The sequence below is a fragment of the Hordeum vulgare genome, chromosome 1H, assembly GCF_904849725.1.
Source record: "Hordeum vulgare subsp. vulgare chromosome 1H, MorexV3_pseudomolecules_assembly, whole genome shotgun sequence".
NCBI lineage: Eukaryota > Viridiplantae > Streptophyta > Magnoliopsida > Poales > Poaceae > Hordeum > Hordeum vulgare.
Window position 1 is genome coordinate 41,667,885 of NC_058518.1, and position 16,651 is coordinate 41,684,535.

Genomic DNA, 16,651 nt, shown 5'->3' on the forward strand with positions numbered 1-16,651 from the left:
GGGATCGGAGGAGCCAGAACACTCGGCGTCCCAAGAAACTACACCAGTCAACACTGATGACGAGTCGTCCATGGGCGACTCAGATTCAATCCGGTCTCTACATGGGGATTGTCTTGGGGGCTTGTCGCTGGCCATGGACCCTGAAGTCCTCAACCGAACCCGCCGCCAGATCGCCATTTATATGGCGGGGGCGACTCAACCCTCGCAAAACCCGACAGGAGGCGATGGGACCGGCGAGACGTCTAGAAGCCCGGCCGCTGTCCTGGTGGAATTAGCGGCGGAAATCACAAGGCTGATGGCGACTCCCCTCACACCAGAAAACCAGGAGGAGCTAAACGCGGAGCTGGCGAAACTCAGAGAGGCAGTGGCAAAAGCACATCGGGATGCTGAAGTGGAGTCCGCCAGGATCGAGACTCGGCAAGCTCAAATCGCGGCCGAAAGGATTCGCTTAAATACTGACAACTGGCGGCTCGAAAGACACCAACGCGCATCCGACGCCGTCCATCAGCGGAGACACCAAGGTCGCTTGCCCCATGATCTCAACCCGACCCGCCTGTTCGATACTCCACGAACCCCTAGGGCGGGAGCCGCCCCAGGGGGAGGACCGGGTCAACCGCCTAACCCGCCGGTTCAGACAATTGAGGATCCCGTTCCCCCATACCGGACGCCTCAAGGCCACTTTTCCAACCCGGTGGACAACGTCCTTGCTGCAACTCGCCATCTAGAATCACTTCCGATTCACGGCAACACTCCTGCTGAGATAGAAGCAAGGAACGCGATTGAGATGTTGAAGACGGCGGTGGTTCAAAACGCCCAGTTCTCACACAGCCTAGATAGGCTGCATTCCACCCCCCCAGGCGAGTTACACCAGGAGCCAGCCAGAGGACCAGCCCGCCGTAAACAGCGGGCCGCGACCCGTCCCTCAGGACAACCCGCCTGATCATCAGAACCCGCCGGGCCGGGATCTCCCGAACATCCACATCGCCCCGGCGCCTCTCGTCGGGAGCGGTGGGCGAGTGGGGGTGCCATGCTTGACCCCCGCCCTTCGCAACGAAAGAATGCCCAAAGATTTTAGGGGACCAAGAAAGGTGCCTAACTACACCCCGGACCTTGAGCCAGCATCGTGGGTCGAAAGTTATGAAATCGCCATGGACATGCTCGACTTGAACGAGGTAGTTTGCGCCAGATACTTCACGATGATGCTCGAGGGGTCAGCACATACTTGGCTAAAAAACTTACCTCCCAACTCCATCTAGACCTGGGCCGAGTTGAAAGAGCGATTCATCAAAAACTTCCGAGGAACCTGTAAACGACCAATGACGATTGTCGATCTGCAGCACTGCGTTTAGCGCCCTGATGAGTCGGCCCACCATTGGTCACGGCGGGTTGCGGAAATTATCCATTCGTCAGATGGTATTACGGCGGCTCAGGCTGTGTTGATCCTCGAGCAGAATTGCCATTATGAACCCTTGGTACAGAAATTGGGGCGACTCAAGCGAAAGGTCCAAGACATGGGAGAGCTGATGGACACCCTCACTAGGTATGCTGAAGCAGATGACACCAAAGATCCCGGTGAGGACGGTAAAGCTAATTCGCCCAAGAAAGGCGAGTTATCCAAAAATCATACCCGGTTCCAGGGACGTAACCGCCACAATCAAGGAGCCAATGGCAAGCGAAGGCAGCAGGAGGAACCCTCGGACTTAGTCGCCAACACCAACACCAACAGTGGCAACCAACGCCAGAAGAAAAACAGGGGATTTAGTGGGAAGAGGCCGCGTAACTATGAAGAGTTACTCAAGGGCCCTTGCCCACACCATGCCACGGCAGATAGTCCGGCGACTCACTCCTGGGAGAAATGTTTCGTAATGCGGGAGTTTCGGGCGGAGGCGATCAAGAAAAGCCAAAACGATGACCCGGACCAACGGCAGGAGCAGTTTGCTGCACCCAACCAACGACAGAACCCCTTTGGCAGTTTTCTCGAACAGGGGGCCCAGGGAGGCCCGCAGCCAAGCAGCGGCCAGTATCCGGTGCACCACCAGCGGCGGTATAACCCGCCAGGAGCTTTTCAGCAGCCGCCCCCACAGGGGGCTCCGCAGGGTCAGGATGACAACGGAGGTTTCCGCAACAATCCCAAACAGTTCTGCAATGGGCAGTATCACGTTTTCACCACCAATGCTTGCAGACGTGATAAAAAGGTGAGTCACCGGGTGTACATTGTGTCTGAGCCAGCGCTTCCCAGGTACCTCCACTGGTCTGAACAGATCATATCGTGGAGTAGGGAGGATCACCCGCCAAGAATTTACAATCCTGGCGATTTAGCATTGGTCGTGGTTCCCCAAGTTGGGGGCTACACCCTGTCCAAAGTGCTAATGGATGGTGGCAGCAGCATTAATATCTTGTATTTTGACACTTTCCAAAGGATGAACCTATTGGAAAAGGACCTAATGCCTTCAACCACGGTTTTCCACGGAATCGTCCCGGGCAAGTCGGCGTACCCCATAGGCCGAGTCAGACTCATAGTGGTGTTTGGAACGGCACAGAATTACAGGTCCGAGTAACTGAAATTCGAGGTGGTCAAATTGAAAAGCCCCTACCATGCGTTATTTGGGTGGCCGGCTTATGCCTATTTCATGGCTCGCCCGTGCTATGTTTACCTTAAGCTCAAGATTCCCGGTCCTAAGGGACCCATCACGGTTGACGGGGATAGAAGGATTGCAAAGGAATGTGAAGAAGGGGACGCGGCTTATGCGGAAGTCGCCTGCGCTGCAGAGGAGCTCAAACACCATCGGGCCAATGTTGACCCGGCAGACATGTCACCCCTAAAGAAGCCAATGACAGATGCTGAGTCGCCCCTCAAGTTCAAACCAATGGATGACACTAAAACATTCGATTTCGTTCCCGGCGATTCATCCAAGCAATTCACCATCGGGACGGGTCTGGATCCCAAATAGGAAAGCGCGCTCATCGAATTCATCCGTGAGAATCGGGACATCTTCGCATGGAAACCTTCTGACATGCCTGGTGTGCCGAGAGAATTCACTGAGCACCATCTTAATGTTGACCCAAAGGCAAAACCCATCCAACAGTATCTTTGCAGGTTTAACGAGGAGCGACGCAAGGCGATCGGGGAAGAGATCGCCCGTCTCTTAGCCGCCGGATTCATCGTGGAAGTTTTCCACCCCAAATGGCTGGCTAACCCGGTTTTGGTACTCAAGAAGAACGGTACCTTCCGTATGTGCATTGATTACACGGACCTCAATAGAGCTTGTCTGAAAGATCCTTTCGCTCTTCCCCGCATCGACCAGATCATTGACTCGGTGGCGGGATGCGAACGATTGTGCTTTTTGGACGCCTACTCAGGATATCACCAGATCAAGATGGCCGTGGAGGATCAAGAAAAAACAGCTTTTATAACCCACTTTGGGGCTTTTTGCTATGTGTCCATGCCTTTTGGACTCAAGAGTGCGGGGGCGACTTATCAGCGCTGCATCCAGAATTGCCTCCGCAGCCAAATCGGTCGCAACGTCCACGCCTATGTCGACGATATTGTGATCAAACCCACCAAGGGGAGACGTTACTGGAGGATCTCAAGGAAACTTTCGATAATCTACGGGTATATCAGATGAAGCTGAATCCCACCAAGTGTGTTTTTGGTGTTCCTGCAGGGAAATTGTTGGGCTTCCTGGTGTCTGAGCGTGGCATTGAAGCTAACCCGGACAAAATAGAAGCGGTTACATCCCTTGGAAGGCCGGCAAACGTTAATCAAGTTCAACGACTGGCGGGTCGCATCGCGGCTATAAGTCGTTTCGTAAGTCGCCTGGGTGAAAAGGCGATTCCTCTTTATCAGTTACTAAAGAAATCTGACCAGTTTGTTTGGACAAATGAGGCAAACGAGGCGCTCGAAGCCTTGAAACGGCAATTGGTTAACCCGCCAGTCCTGGCCGCCCCGACTGAGAAAGAGCCCATGTTTCTGTATATTGCGGAAAATTCCAAAGCAGTATGTGTGGCAGTGGTCGTTGAAAGAAAGGAGGAAGGGAAGGAGCACCCAGTGCAACGCCCGGTGTATTTTATCAGCGAAGTGCTAACCCTTTCCAAGCAACGGTACCCACACTGGCAGAAGTTAGTGTATGGGGTGTTTATGGCGAGTCGGAAACTTAAGCATTATTTCCAAGAACACCCTATCACAGTGGTTAGCTCTGCCCCCCTTGGGGACATCATCCAGAATCGGGAGGCAACAGGGCGGATTGCCAAGTGGGCGATTGAACTTGGGCCGCATCACGTGCAGTACAGCCCCCGCACAGCAATCAAGTCTCAGGCCTTAGTTGATTTCGTCAATGACTGGACGGAGTTGCAGGCTCTGGAAGACACGCCTGATCTTACTTACTGGACTATTTATTTTGATGGATCTAGACAGCTGGAAGGCTCGGGGGCTGGTGTGGTATTGGTATCCCCTCAAGGAGATAAATTCTGTTGTGTCGTCCGACTCTTGTTTCCGTGCACTAACAATGCTACGGAATACGAAGGTTTGCTTCACGGCTTGCGACTCGCCAAGGAGATGAATCTAACGCGAGTCAGGTGTTTTGGCGACTCTGATTTGGTGGCGCAGCAAGTTTCGGGTACCTGGGATTCTCGGGACCCCATGATGGCGGCTTACAGAAGAGCTGTTTCTGATGTGGCGGGTCATTTTCATGGTTATCAGGTTGACCACATTGATCGGCGCCTCAACGAGGCGGCTGACGCCCTTTCACGTCTTGGTTCCCAGCGAAAGCCAGTTCCTCCCAATGTTTTCCTGGATATTTTGCATAAACCATCCGTGATTTTACCATCGGAGGAGGAGTTGGCGATACCAGATCCTGAATCTCAGCTCGTGGCGTCCCTCCACGTCACGCCGGATTGGGTTCTTCCCTATCTGGCTTATCTCGCACGAGGCGAGTTACCAACAGAAGAAGTTTCGGCCCGTCAGATCGTTCGGTGCAGTAAATCCATGGTGATCATCAATGGCGAGTTATATAAGCGGAGCGCCTCTGGAGTTTTTCAATGATGTGTTTCCTCCGAAGAAGGATGCATAATCTTAAATGACATTCATTCCGGAGACTGTGGGCATCATGTCGGGTCACGCTCTTTGGTGTCAAAAGCATTCCGTCATGGTTTCTTTTGGTTGACGGCTCATGCAGATGCAGAAGATATAGTTAGTCGGTGCGAGGGATGCCAGCGTTATGGACGACAGGCTCATGTGCCGGCTCAAGAATTAAGAATGATTCCCATCACTTGGACTTTTGCGGTCTGGGGGTTAGACATGGTCAGCCCCTTTAAAATGTCATCCAACAAGAAAACCCATTTGCTGGTGGCGGTTGATAAGTTCACCAAGTGGGTTGAGGCGGAACCTATTGGAGCTTGCGATGCGGAGACAGCGGTCAAGTTCTTGAAGAAGCTTATCTTCCGGTTTGGATATCCACATAGTATCATTACTGATAATGGTACTAACCTGTCCCAAGGGGCGATGCAGGAGTTTTGCCGTCGAGAACATATCCGGCTTGATGTTTCTGCGGTCGCTCACCCACAATCTAATGGGCAAGCGGAACGGGCGAATCAGGAGGTTTTACGAGGAATTAAGCCCCGACTCATGGTTCCCCTGGAGAAAACCCCAGGATGTTGGGTCGAAGAATTGCCTTCAGTGCTATGGAGTATCCGGACCACCCCGAACCGGTCCACGGGTTTCACCCCTTTCTTTTTGGCCTATGGAGTAGAAGCCGTTCTTCCTACTGACATAAGGCATGACTCACCTAGAGTCGCCGCATATGTGGAGCAAGACAATGAGCCGACGCGTCAAGACTCCTTGGACGCCTTAGAGGAGGCACGTGACTTGGCTGCGGCCCGTTCGGCCATCTATCAGCAGGATCTACGGCGTTATCACAACCGCCGGGTTAAGAGCCGGACCTTTCAGGAAGGCGACTTAGTTCTTCGGTTGATACAAGATCGTGCTGGCATGCATAAGTTGTGACCACCATGGGAAGGACCGTTCGTCGTCAGCAAGAATCTTCGCAACGGCTCTTATTATCTGGTGGATCTTCGGCCTAACCGGCCAACCACGGAGGCTGAGTCAACTCGCCCCTGGAATATTGCCCACTTGTGGCCTTATTACACTTGAGCTCTTAAGCTCTGCATTTTGTAAGTTTTTCAGTTTCATTATGAAGTAATAAAATTAAAATGCTCCCCGACTTGGGGGCTTCCTCATTGAGATCAATTTTGTCATCCTGTTGCGACCTTATGAGCCGACAGAATTATTATCTTAGGGTGGCGCTTGAGCTTTCTGACTCGCCCCATCCTGACGCGACCTTATGAGCCGACGAAACCATCATTTAGGGTGCACGCTTGAGCTTTCTGACTCGCCCCATCCTGTCGCGACCTTATGAACCGACGAAACCATCATTTAGGGTGTGCTCTTGAGCTTTCTGACTCGCCCCATCCTGTCGCGACCTTATGAGCCGACGAAACCATCATCTAGGGTGTGCACTTGAGCTTTCTGACTCGCCTCATCCTGTCGCGACCTTATGAGCCGACGAAACCGTCAATTAGGGTGTGCGCTTGACCTTTCTGACTCACCCCATCCTGTCGCGACCTTATGAGCCGACGAAACCATCATTTAGGGTGCGCGCTTGAGCTTTCTGACTCGCCCCATCCTGTCGCGACCTGATGAGCCGACGAAACCATCATTTAGGGTGTGCGCTTGAGCTTTCTGACTCGCCCCATCCTGTCGCGACCTTATGAGCCGACGAAACCATCATTTAGGGTGTGCGCTTGAGCTTTCTGACTCGCCCCATCCTGTCGCGACCTTATGAGCCGACGAAACCATCATTTAGGGTGTGCGCTTGAGCTTTCTGACTCGCCCCAGCCTGTCGCAACCTTATGAGCCGACGAAACGATCATTTAGGGTGCGCGCTTGAGCTTTCTGACTCGCCCCATCCTGTCGCGACCTTATGAGCCGACGAAACCATCATCTAGGGTGGCGCTTGAATTTTCTGACTCGCCCCATCCTGTCGCGACCTTATGAGCCGACGAAATTGCTATTTTTTATTTTCCTTCCCGGCACTGCCACAAAGATTTCTAAACGTTTTTCCTGATTCATCTTAAAAATATTTGTTATCATTTATTTTGATTTCACATATGTTTTTGAAGCTTAAAACAGGTTGATGATTAAAATCAATTCATCCATGGGGGATTAAGCATCATAAAGAATTTTCAAACGGCGGATCGAGTATTTCAAATCGCCTTAAGGGCGACATAAGGATTCTTTTCGAAAGTATCACAAAAGCAGTATCGATTCCTAAAGGAGACCTATTACATGGCTCTTAGGGCCAAATCAATGAAGTTTATTCTGCTGGCGCCCTTGGATCGTTTTGCTGCGAGCTTTGGCCGACCTCAATTTGCATGTCGCCCAGTACCCAGTTGCACTTGGCCAGAGCCGCGAAGTCATCCTCATCGGTCAGGATTGATGAAAGATCTGTGTCCAAGTCAAAAGGTTTCTTGGGTCGCCGTGGAGTTAAGCTGGTCGTCACAAAGGTTGGCGGGTTGACCTTCTTTTTCTTGCTATCATAAGCAGCCTGATACTTTGATAAGTCCAGACATGCAACAAGTTGAGTTGCCGCCAGCCGGGAGTCCTTGACGACACGCTGATAGTCCTCTTCGACGAATTCTGACCCGTCATCCTTGAGTTGAGGAAAGCCCGCTTCTACTTCTTCCAGGTTGATATCTAGAGCATACGCTAAGCAGCAACTTAATGTAGTCAGCACTCCCTTCCGGGCAGCTGACTGTGTCAACTCGCCAATCTGGGGAGGAAGCGTGGATAGGCAGCCAAGCATCTTCTTTATGGAGGTTATAGGCTCCTTGGTGCCCATCACTGCTTTAACAGTTAGTACGCTGCCGGTATACAGCTGCTCTGTCAGCGTGTAAATCGCCTTCAGCATCAGCACGCAATCATCCTGAAGATTGGCGGCTCTTGGACCTGTGCAAGGGGTAATGATAATCGGCGGCTCAAGATAAAGTGTTATTGGTTTAAACAAAGATCAAAGTTTTGAGTATTTTACCAAAGACGGCTTGCGCCATGTTTGAGATATGACGTTTCAAGCCAGATAGCTCTTGTTGCACAGTAGCCAGCTTGGCTTCAGCTTTCTCTGCTCTTTTTGTTGCAGCATCTTGGTCAGCTTGAGCCCTTTTTAAATCGGCTTTTAGCTTTTCCATCTCAGCTAAGACCAATTGATACTTCTCCTCCGACTTGGTTCGGGCATCTTGCTGATCAGATAAGTTTTTCTTTAAGTCGCCAAGTGTTGATTCAGTCTGAATAAGAGTTTCCTGTTGAAGTACATGATAAGGGGCAAGTCTCAGAACTATTGCAAGAAATATCCCTAACACTTGGGGGCTAATGTATAATTTATTTATTTTTCAGATAAAATTATACAGCATCAAGACCCGGCTCATCTTTTTACTCATGACCCGGCCCTTGGGGGTTACTGGTCGAAAGTTTTTCTAAATAATCAAGTCCCGGCTCATCTTTTTACTGATGACCCGGCCCTTGGGGGTTACTGGTCAAAAAAAATTCTAAGTGATCAAGACCCGGCTCATCTTTTTACTGATGACCCGGCCCTTGGGGGTTATTGGTCGAAAGTTTTTCTAAATAATCAAGTCCCGGCTCATCTTTTTACTGATGACCCGGCCCTTGGGGGTTAATGGGGATAATATAATATATAAACAAAGCTTACCTCATGTTTATTTTTTAGCATCTGGAGCAGGTTTTTCTCCATCTCATAACTCACCTCCAGGCGACTTGCAAAACCAGAGCAGAGTTCCTTGAATTCCAGATGTTCATATTCAGAAAGCTTAGCCTTGGAGAGTCCAGATTCAGGAATGGTTTGAGAGGATGATAGCGCATGCTTTGACAAAACCGTTGTGGCCGGTTTAGAGAAGCTGGTGTCAGTGATAATTACAGCATCCGGGTCTTCTGCTGTTGTCAATGGACTTGGCGGCTTAGGGGCATCCGTTGTGTCCTTGGGCGAGCTAGGAAGATCCATTTGATCCTCAGGCTCGTCTTGATCCGGGTCATCTTGGATCGGCGCTGACTCTTTGATGGGATCTGAAATTATGATAGGAGTTGACCCGCTGGTCTTCCTCTTCTTTGCCTGTGCCCTAAAAGAGGGGAGCAGTGCATTAAAGAACTGGAAATTTATTACCCTCAGATTCAAAGTAAAATTATCAAAGGACTTACCCAGGGACTCGAATCATTGGCGGAAGTGTCGACATTTCTGAGTCGCCAGATGTAGGAGGAGAATTCTGCAAGAATTATACGTCAAAGATATAGGCGGGTTACAGATGTGATCCAATGAAACATGAAGAAGTGTTGTTCATGGGTACCTCATTTGGTTTCCTCTTGTTCTTTGCTGGTAAGCCGGACACCAGATCACCGGAATGACTTCGGGTCTTCCGATTTGAAGTATGTTGTGCTTTCTTCAGTAGAAAATTTGGGTCCAAACAAGCATTTGGATGTGAGAAGGGAACTTTCCCACAAATTCGCATGGCCGGCTTAGGTCGAGAAGGAGATGAATCAGAGGAAACAGAAATTACCTCTACAGAATCCTCCTGGCTTTCGTTGTCTTCATTCTATTCAAGAGAGGCAGAGACATAAATACAAAGTTAAGAGTAGCGGATGGCGAGTGAAAAGAGGAGAGGTTTTTACCTCTGAAGGTGAGTCACCGACTTGAGATTCATCGGCTTCAAATGGCTCGGCCACAACAGCTTTGCCCTTGCCCTTGGTTTTCTTTGGGGGCGGCTTAGCTTGCTTCATGGCTGGCCTTTTGGGTTTCTTGGACCAAAATTTATCACCTTTCTGGAATGGCATATGTTATAAAATGCCACAATTCGAATGAAACATAAGAAGTAAAGACAAAAGGCGGGTTAAAATTGCTTACCTTGGGTGCCGGATTAATTTTGCAAAACGGTTTTAGGCCGATTTGGCTGCATTTTCCCGCAGGCTCGCCGGTCAGCTTCTTGATGATGGTGACAATATCCTTTTCCGTTAAAGACGTATGGAAATAACATTGAGGATGATCTAAGGTGCCATCAAATTCGCACATTAGCCCGTCCCGGCGACTCAAAGGGAGGATGCGCCATTCGATCCAGCAGCGGATTAAGTCGACCCCAGTAAGGCCGTTGTTTGTCAAAGCTCTTAACTCGGACAATACTGGGATAAAATCTGATTCCTCCTATTCGGTGAGCTTGTCCGGAAGCTTGAAATTTGTTGGAAGGCGATCTTTCCAATAGCCCAGAAGCTTGTTTTCACCTGCGGGCGAGGTCTCTTGACAGTAGAACCAAGACTCGCCCCAGCCTTTGGGATGGCTTGGCATGGCAAGTGAGGGACCATTGTGAAATTCCGTTTGGCGATTTAAGTGGGATGGCTTGGCATGGCAAGTGGGATGGCTTGGCATGGCAACGGGGATGGCTTGGCATGGCAACGGGCTATCCCTGCGGCGCTGAACATTTACACCGCCAAGTTCCAGGCTGGGACCATTGTGAAATTCCGTTTGGCGATTTAAGTGGAAAAAGTACCAGAATAAGGGAACTAGGGGTTCCATCCGCAGGTAAGCCTCACAGAACACTTGGAACTGGCATAGGTTACTTATCGAATTAGGTCCCAGATCCTGGAGGCGGACGTTCATGAAAGCCATGGCGTCTCTAAGGAACTTTGATCCGGGTGGCTTAAAACCTCGCTCAAGGTGTTCGACGAAAACGACTATCTCCCCTTCTTTGGGGTTGGGGAGATCCTCTCCGAACCCGGTACGCCAACCGATAACATCCTGAGGGTCCAAATTGCCCGTTTTCACATAATCTACTAGTATGGTTTCGTCGACTTTGGTAGGGAGCCAGTCACTTTTGAAGACGGTGCCCATGCTACAAAGGAGTAAAGTACGGGTGAATTTACACGCTTGAACATATATCGTAAGAGGTGAAATAAGTTCATTTGACTCGCCAAGTAATTTGTTCATGGACTGAGGAAAAATCTTGACCCGCCATATAAAGATCCAGGTCGGGTTGCTATGGCGACTTACGAAGTTTGGCTACTCACGAGAGTTGTGTCTTAAAGCATCGGAGACATTTGATTTTTACGGTGAAGTATGAAGACTACAAACAGCTTTTACGCGACGAGCGGTAAATTATGGATCTACTGGACAGCCGAAAATACATGAGGAAAATGACTGGATACGGCAACTTACAACCAGGATGAGATAATGTTGTTGGTTTGATGAAACACTGCTCTAAACATGCAAATCGAGGGCGGATAAGTGAAGATATTAGAGGCATTGGTTTTCTCGTTGTCATCAATACTAACTAATCAAGGATAGGTAACAAATATTCGGGAAGGCATCAAGAACACGGCAGGGAACTAATCGGAAAGGGATGGGGATCTACTCTTAAGTGAGCGGTGAACTAACCTGATGGGTTCGGCCGGAGGTGTTCGACGGCGACGAAGGCTGTTGGAGGAGCACGAAAGTCTTGGTCGGGCGCGGAGATCTTCGGCGGCGACGAAGTGCCTCGCAACAGCGAGGTGGTCGACGACGGTGAGATGGTCGATGGCGGCGAGAAGCTCGGCCGCGGTGAAATGCTTGACGGTGACAAGATCTTTTGGGCGGTGCCAAAGCTTTCGGGCGACGACAGGAACTGCGGTCGGCGGCGGAGCTCTCGGAAGGCAATAAGGGTTTTCTTGCTGTGATAATGGGGAGAAGATTGACAAGACTGGTGAGTGGAATGCGCCAGATATGCCCCCCCCCCACCTATTTAACAGGGCAGGCGCTGGAATTGAGGCGCCGTGAGCGGAAACTGCCGAAGGATAAAAAGATTCGCTATAATGACGCTCCGAAAATTTTGGGATAGCAATATCAAAGGATCCGTTAGGATTACGTCAGTCTTTTTCGGAATTCAAGGGATAAGAAGATGCCAACGAGAAATGGTTTGGCGACTTATGTTTTTCCACGACAGATGGCGGGTTAAAGTTTCTGACGTATAGAGAAGGATGAAGAATGAATCGCCTTTAACTGAGCGAAAATATTGGTGTGAAGAGAATTCAAGTCAATCTGGGGCCTAATGTTGGGGATATTACCTGTTAATAACCCGCCCTAGTTGGGCCGGGTCACCAAATCAGGCGATTCATCTAAGCGTGGTTTGGGCCTTGGCCTCGCAAGACCGAAGGTTGTATGGCGGTTTATAATTTCCGGAAGGTCTCCAAGCTTTGGAAGATGGCGACTTGGAGACCGTAGAGGTCACGATTTGTAGAAAGGAAGGTACCCATGTAAACCCTAGGGGTTCGACCTGTAAATAAAGGCGAGTCCCAGGGAAGAAGAGGTCAGGTTAGAAATCATCGAGTGCTAGGTTTGGCGAGTTACGCCCTCCTTGTAATCGAATCCACATCAATACAACTCAAAGAAGGACGTAGGCTTTCACCTCCTCACGAGGGGCCGAACCTTGGTAAATCGCCGTGTCTCTCCTGTTCAACCCCTTTGAGTCGCCACCAAGGTGCGATGGTTCCAGTACTAAATCCTTTCATGAGGACATCTGCCGTGACAAAACCACGACAGAACCCGTACAAAAAAGGTTGGGCCAATCTCCATCACTTAATTGGGGGCTCCCAACGTGTCACGCCCAAGATGCGACCGTATCCTCAATTTGGCACGAGGGCCTCGTCAGGGATAGAAGCGCATTTTGTCGTGTCGCAAGAATGGATATCGTTACAAGTACATATACTGAAAAGAAGAGATGTATATATAGAATTGGCTTACACTCGCCACAAGCTACATCAGAGTCACATCAGTACATTACATAATCATCAAGAGTAAGAGCAGGGTCCGACGATGGACGAAAACAAACGAGAAAAGAAGAACGACGTTCATCCTTGCTATCCCAGGCTGTCGGCCTCGAACCCATCCTAGATCGATGAAGAAGAAGAAGAAGAAGAAGAAGAAGCAACTCCAAATGAACAATCAACGCACTCGCGTCAAGCAACCTTTACATTTACCTGCAACTGGTGTTTTAGTAAACTGTGAGCCATAGGGGACTCGGCAATCTCATTTCCAAAGGTATCAAGACTAGCAAAGATTATTAGGTGAGGCATGGTTAAGTGGTGAGGTTGGAGCAGCGGCTAAGCATATATTTGGTGGCTGAACTTACGAATACAAGAAATAAGAGGGGGAAGATCTACGCATAACGGACGTGAACTAGTGATGATCAAATGAATGATCCTGAGCACCAACTTACGTTAGACATAACCCCACCGTTTCCTCGATCGGAGAAGGAACTCACGAAAGAGACAGTCATGGTTACGCACACAGTTGGCAAGTTTTAATTTTGTTAACTTCAAGTTATCTAGAACGAGTGTTAAACAAAGTTTCCACGTTGCCACATAACCGTGGGCCCGGCTTTCCGAAAGATATAACCCTGCAGGGGTGCTCCAACTAGTCCATCACAAATTACCACAAGCCGTATAGAAATCCTCGATCACGACACTCGCGATCTCCTCGGATTCCTGAGTGGAAAACCTCAACTCTGAGATTACCCAAGGCATCACCGGAATCCCAATGCACAAGATATCTCATCTAAGGTAAAACTAATCCAGCAAGGCCACCCGATGTGTCGACGATCCCGATAGCAGCCGCGTATCTCGTTCTCAGGACACGACGGATGAGCTACGCGTACGGTGGCCTGATAGAAATCACCCAAGTGGCCCTGGGTTGGCCTCGCACAGTGCTCTGTTTTGGACCAGCACTGGCCCTCCCTGTATTATGTGAAATTACTCCTCGGGTTCATGACGCCCTATGCTTTCAGTATTAACAAAGTTATTATGTTGGGCAAATGTAGTACCAATGTTGGGCCTTGCCAGACCAGCTTTAATCTAAAACGAATTATCAAGGGGGTCCCCATAACAACCCCGATCATGTTAGGAGCGCTCAAATATGGAACGTAACACCGGTAGCCGAAACTAAGGGGGCAAAGGTGGAACAAAACACGAGGCTAGAAAGGCCGAGCCTTCCACCTTTTACCAAGTATATAGGTGCATTAAATTAAATAGCAATAATATGGTGATAAGACAAGGAACCCATGTTATCACATGGAAGCAACTACACCTGCAACTAGCAACGCTAACAACATGGTTAAGCAAGCGGTAACATAGCCAATCAGTGAATTGCTAGGTTGAACTGGTTGATGGTTTTTCATGGCATTGTTGATAGGCTGATATTTCACATGTGGTAGGCAACGAGACATAACCGATAGAAGCAATAAAACTAGCATGGAAATGATAGTAATGGTATCTAGGGAAATGGTCATCTTGCCTGAGATCCCTCTTGGAATAAGAACAACTCCGTGAAGTCGGCGAACCAACGTAGTCGAACGGGTCCTCACATTCCGACACGCTTGCGGAACTCTATCGAGACGGAGCAAACCGGAAACAAACATCAACACAAATATTCACCACAAGATGCACCACATGATGCACAACCTACTATGATGCATGATCAGTTCACTGATGCAAGGCATGGCATGGCAATTCACCTCACGCAAACACTACACATTAAGTGAAGCTCGATATGCAACGAGTTGCATATCGACAAAACTCCACGTTTAATTATTTAGTTCACTCCCGTTTACTTACTCGGCAGTATTAAAATGTTGTTAACATGGCAAGGGTGAAGCGGGTGATTCTACAAGTCATCCTAGTCGGTTAACACGCGGGACTTGAGAGTCGCTACGTCACAAGAAACATGCAACACAAGATATCATGCCATGAATGTGTCATGCATGCAAGTTACAACAACACGGGCAAGAAGAGAAAGAAGCATGTGTCGCCATGGCGAGCGAAAGGGAACCATGGCGGCAAGACGGAAACGAAGCCTCGGCAACGTTCCTATCCCAATAACTCAACGAGATATCGGTGCCAACGGATAGGGAGCGCGTGCGGGTCAAGCCAAATAAAGATGGGGTGATCCCGATTACCGGGTTCCCATGTGTCGGGGCCACAAGAAAAAGGAAGACAACGTGCAACGGGCAAACATATGGCGCAAACATACGATACATCTCATACATCATAAGCACTCGGTACACGACACGTTCCATCGGTATACCTTCGAAGCATGCATATCAGAGCGGATCGGTTCGTTGCGGTGAAGGAGAACAAAGATCGTCGTGGTCGTAGTGGAAGTAGTTGTACACGGTCTCGTCGATGATAGTCATACTCTTGGCGTCGGTAGACGAGCACGGTTCCGTAGATGGTTCGGGGTCGTCGAGGACGTCGTGGAAGTAGTGGTACTCGTGATCTTGTCAACGGGCCACGTTGGCAGGGATGGAGCACGCGGTCTTCAGCGACGGTAACCAGCGATAGCAGCAGCAACTAGCAGCTACGGCGGCAGCAACATAGCGGCAAGCTACAACAACTAGCAATAGAAGCTAGCAAGCTATCAGGCAGGCAAGCAAGCAACAAGTTTCCGCTAGCAACTAACAATAACATCGGCGCAGGCATGCATAGCAGCAGCAAGCAGCAAAGCAGGCAAACAGCATACAGCAACAGGCATCGGCAGTGACATCAACAATTAGCGGCAGGCAAGCAACATGAGCAAGGCATCGCCAAGCAGCGGCAGCACAAACAATAGTAACAGCAACGGCACGACAAGCAATAGAAGCAGCTTCGCGGCAGCAACAGCATCGGCAACGGCAGGCAAGCACAGCAGCAACTGCACCTGCAGGCAAGCAGCAGCAACTCTCGGCAACATCAGGCATCGGCGACGAGCAACATAGCAGCAGGCAGCACAAACAACAACCAGCAGCAGCATAGCATTAGGCAGCACATTGGCGGAAGGGCCGCGCACCGGCGAGCAGCGAGGTGGCGCGCGGGATCAGCAGGCAGCTTGGTGCCATGGGAGGACCTCGGGGGCTCGTCGGGAACGGCGACCCGCGGGCGGCAGGGGGCTCATGCGGTTCCTTGTGGCCAGCAACAGGACGAGCAATCGGCGCAGGGGCGCTCCTTGCGGCAGGTGGCGGGGGCCATGGCGGCGGCTGCGCGAGCTCGCGAGGGGCGAGGCCGAAGGGCCCTGGCGCGGGAGGCGGCTCGACGGGGAGCTGGAGGCGGCGACCGGGGAAGGAGAAGGAGGAGGGATTGGGCTAGGGTTCCGAGGGGAGGAAGAGGAGGCACAGCAGGCGGCGCGGGAGCTTCTCCCTGGCGAGCGAAGGGGAGGGGCATCGGGCTGGAGGAGGGAGACGCGCAGGGGAGGATGAGAGGGAGAGATGGGATCGAGGAGGGCCTTGCGTGCGCTAGGGTTAGCGGGGCCGGTTGGCCTTGGGCCGGCTGGGCCTTGGCCTTGGCACGCTCCTCCTCTCTCCCTCCTTTGTTTTGTTTATTTTTTAACAGAAAACTCACCAAAATAAAAGGTTTAAACAAAATAAAAAATACTTTTGGGTTCCTTGAAAAATGTACCCCAGCTATAAAAATAGATTGAGCATTTTTTTAAGAATAAAAAAAATGAAACCTTTTTTGAAGAATAAAATAAAACCCTTTTTATAAATAAAATGGGACTCTATTTTGGAAATAAAACAAAAGAACAAATAAAGAAAAACCAGAGGG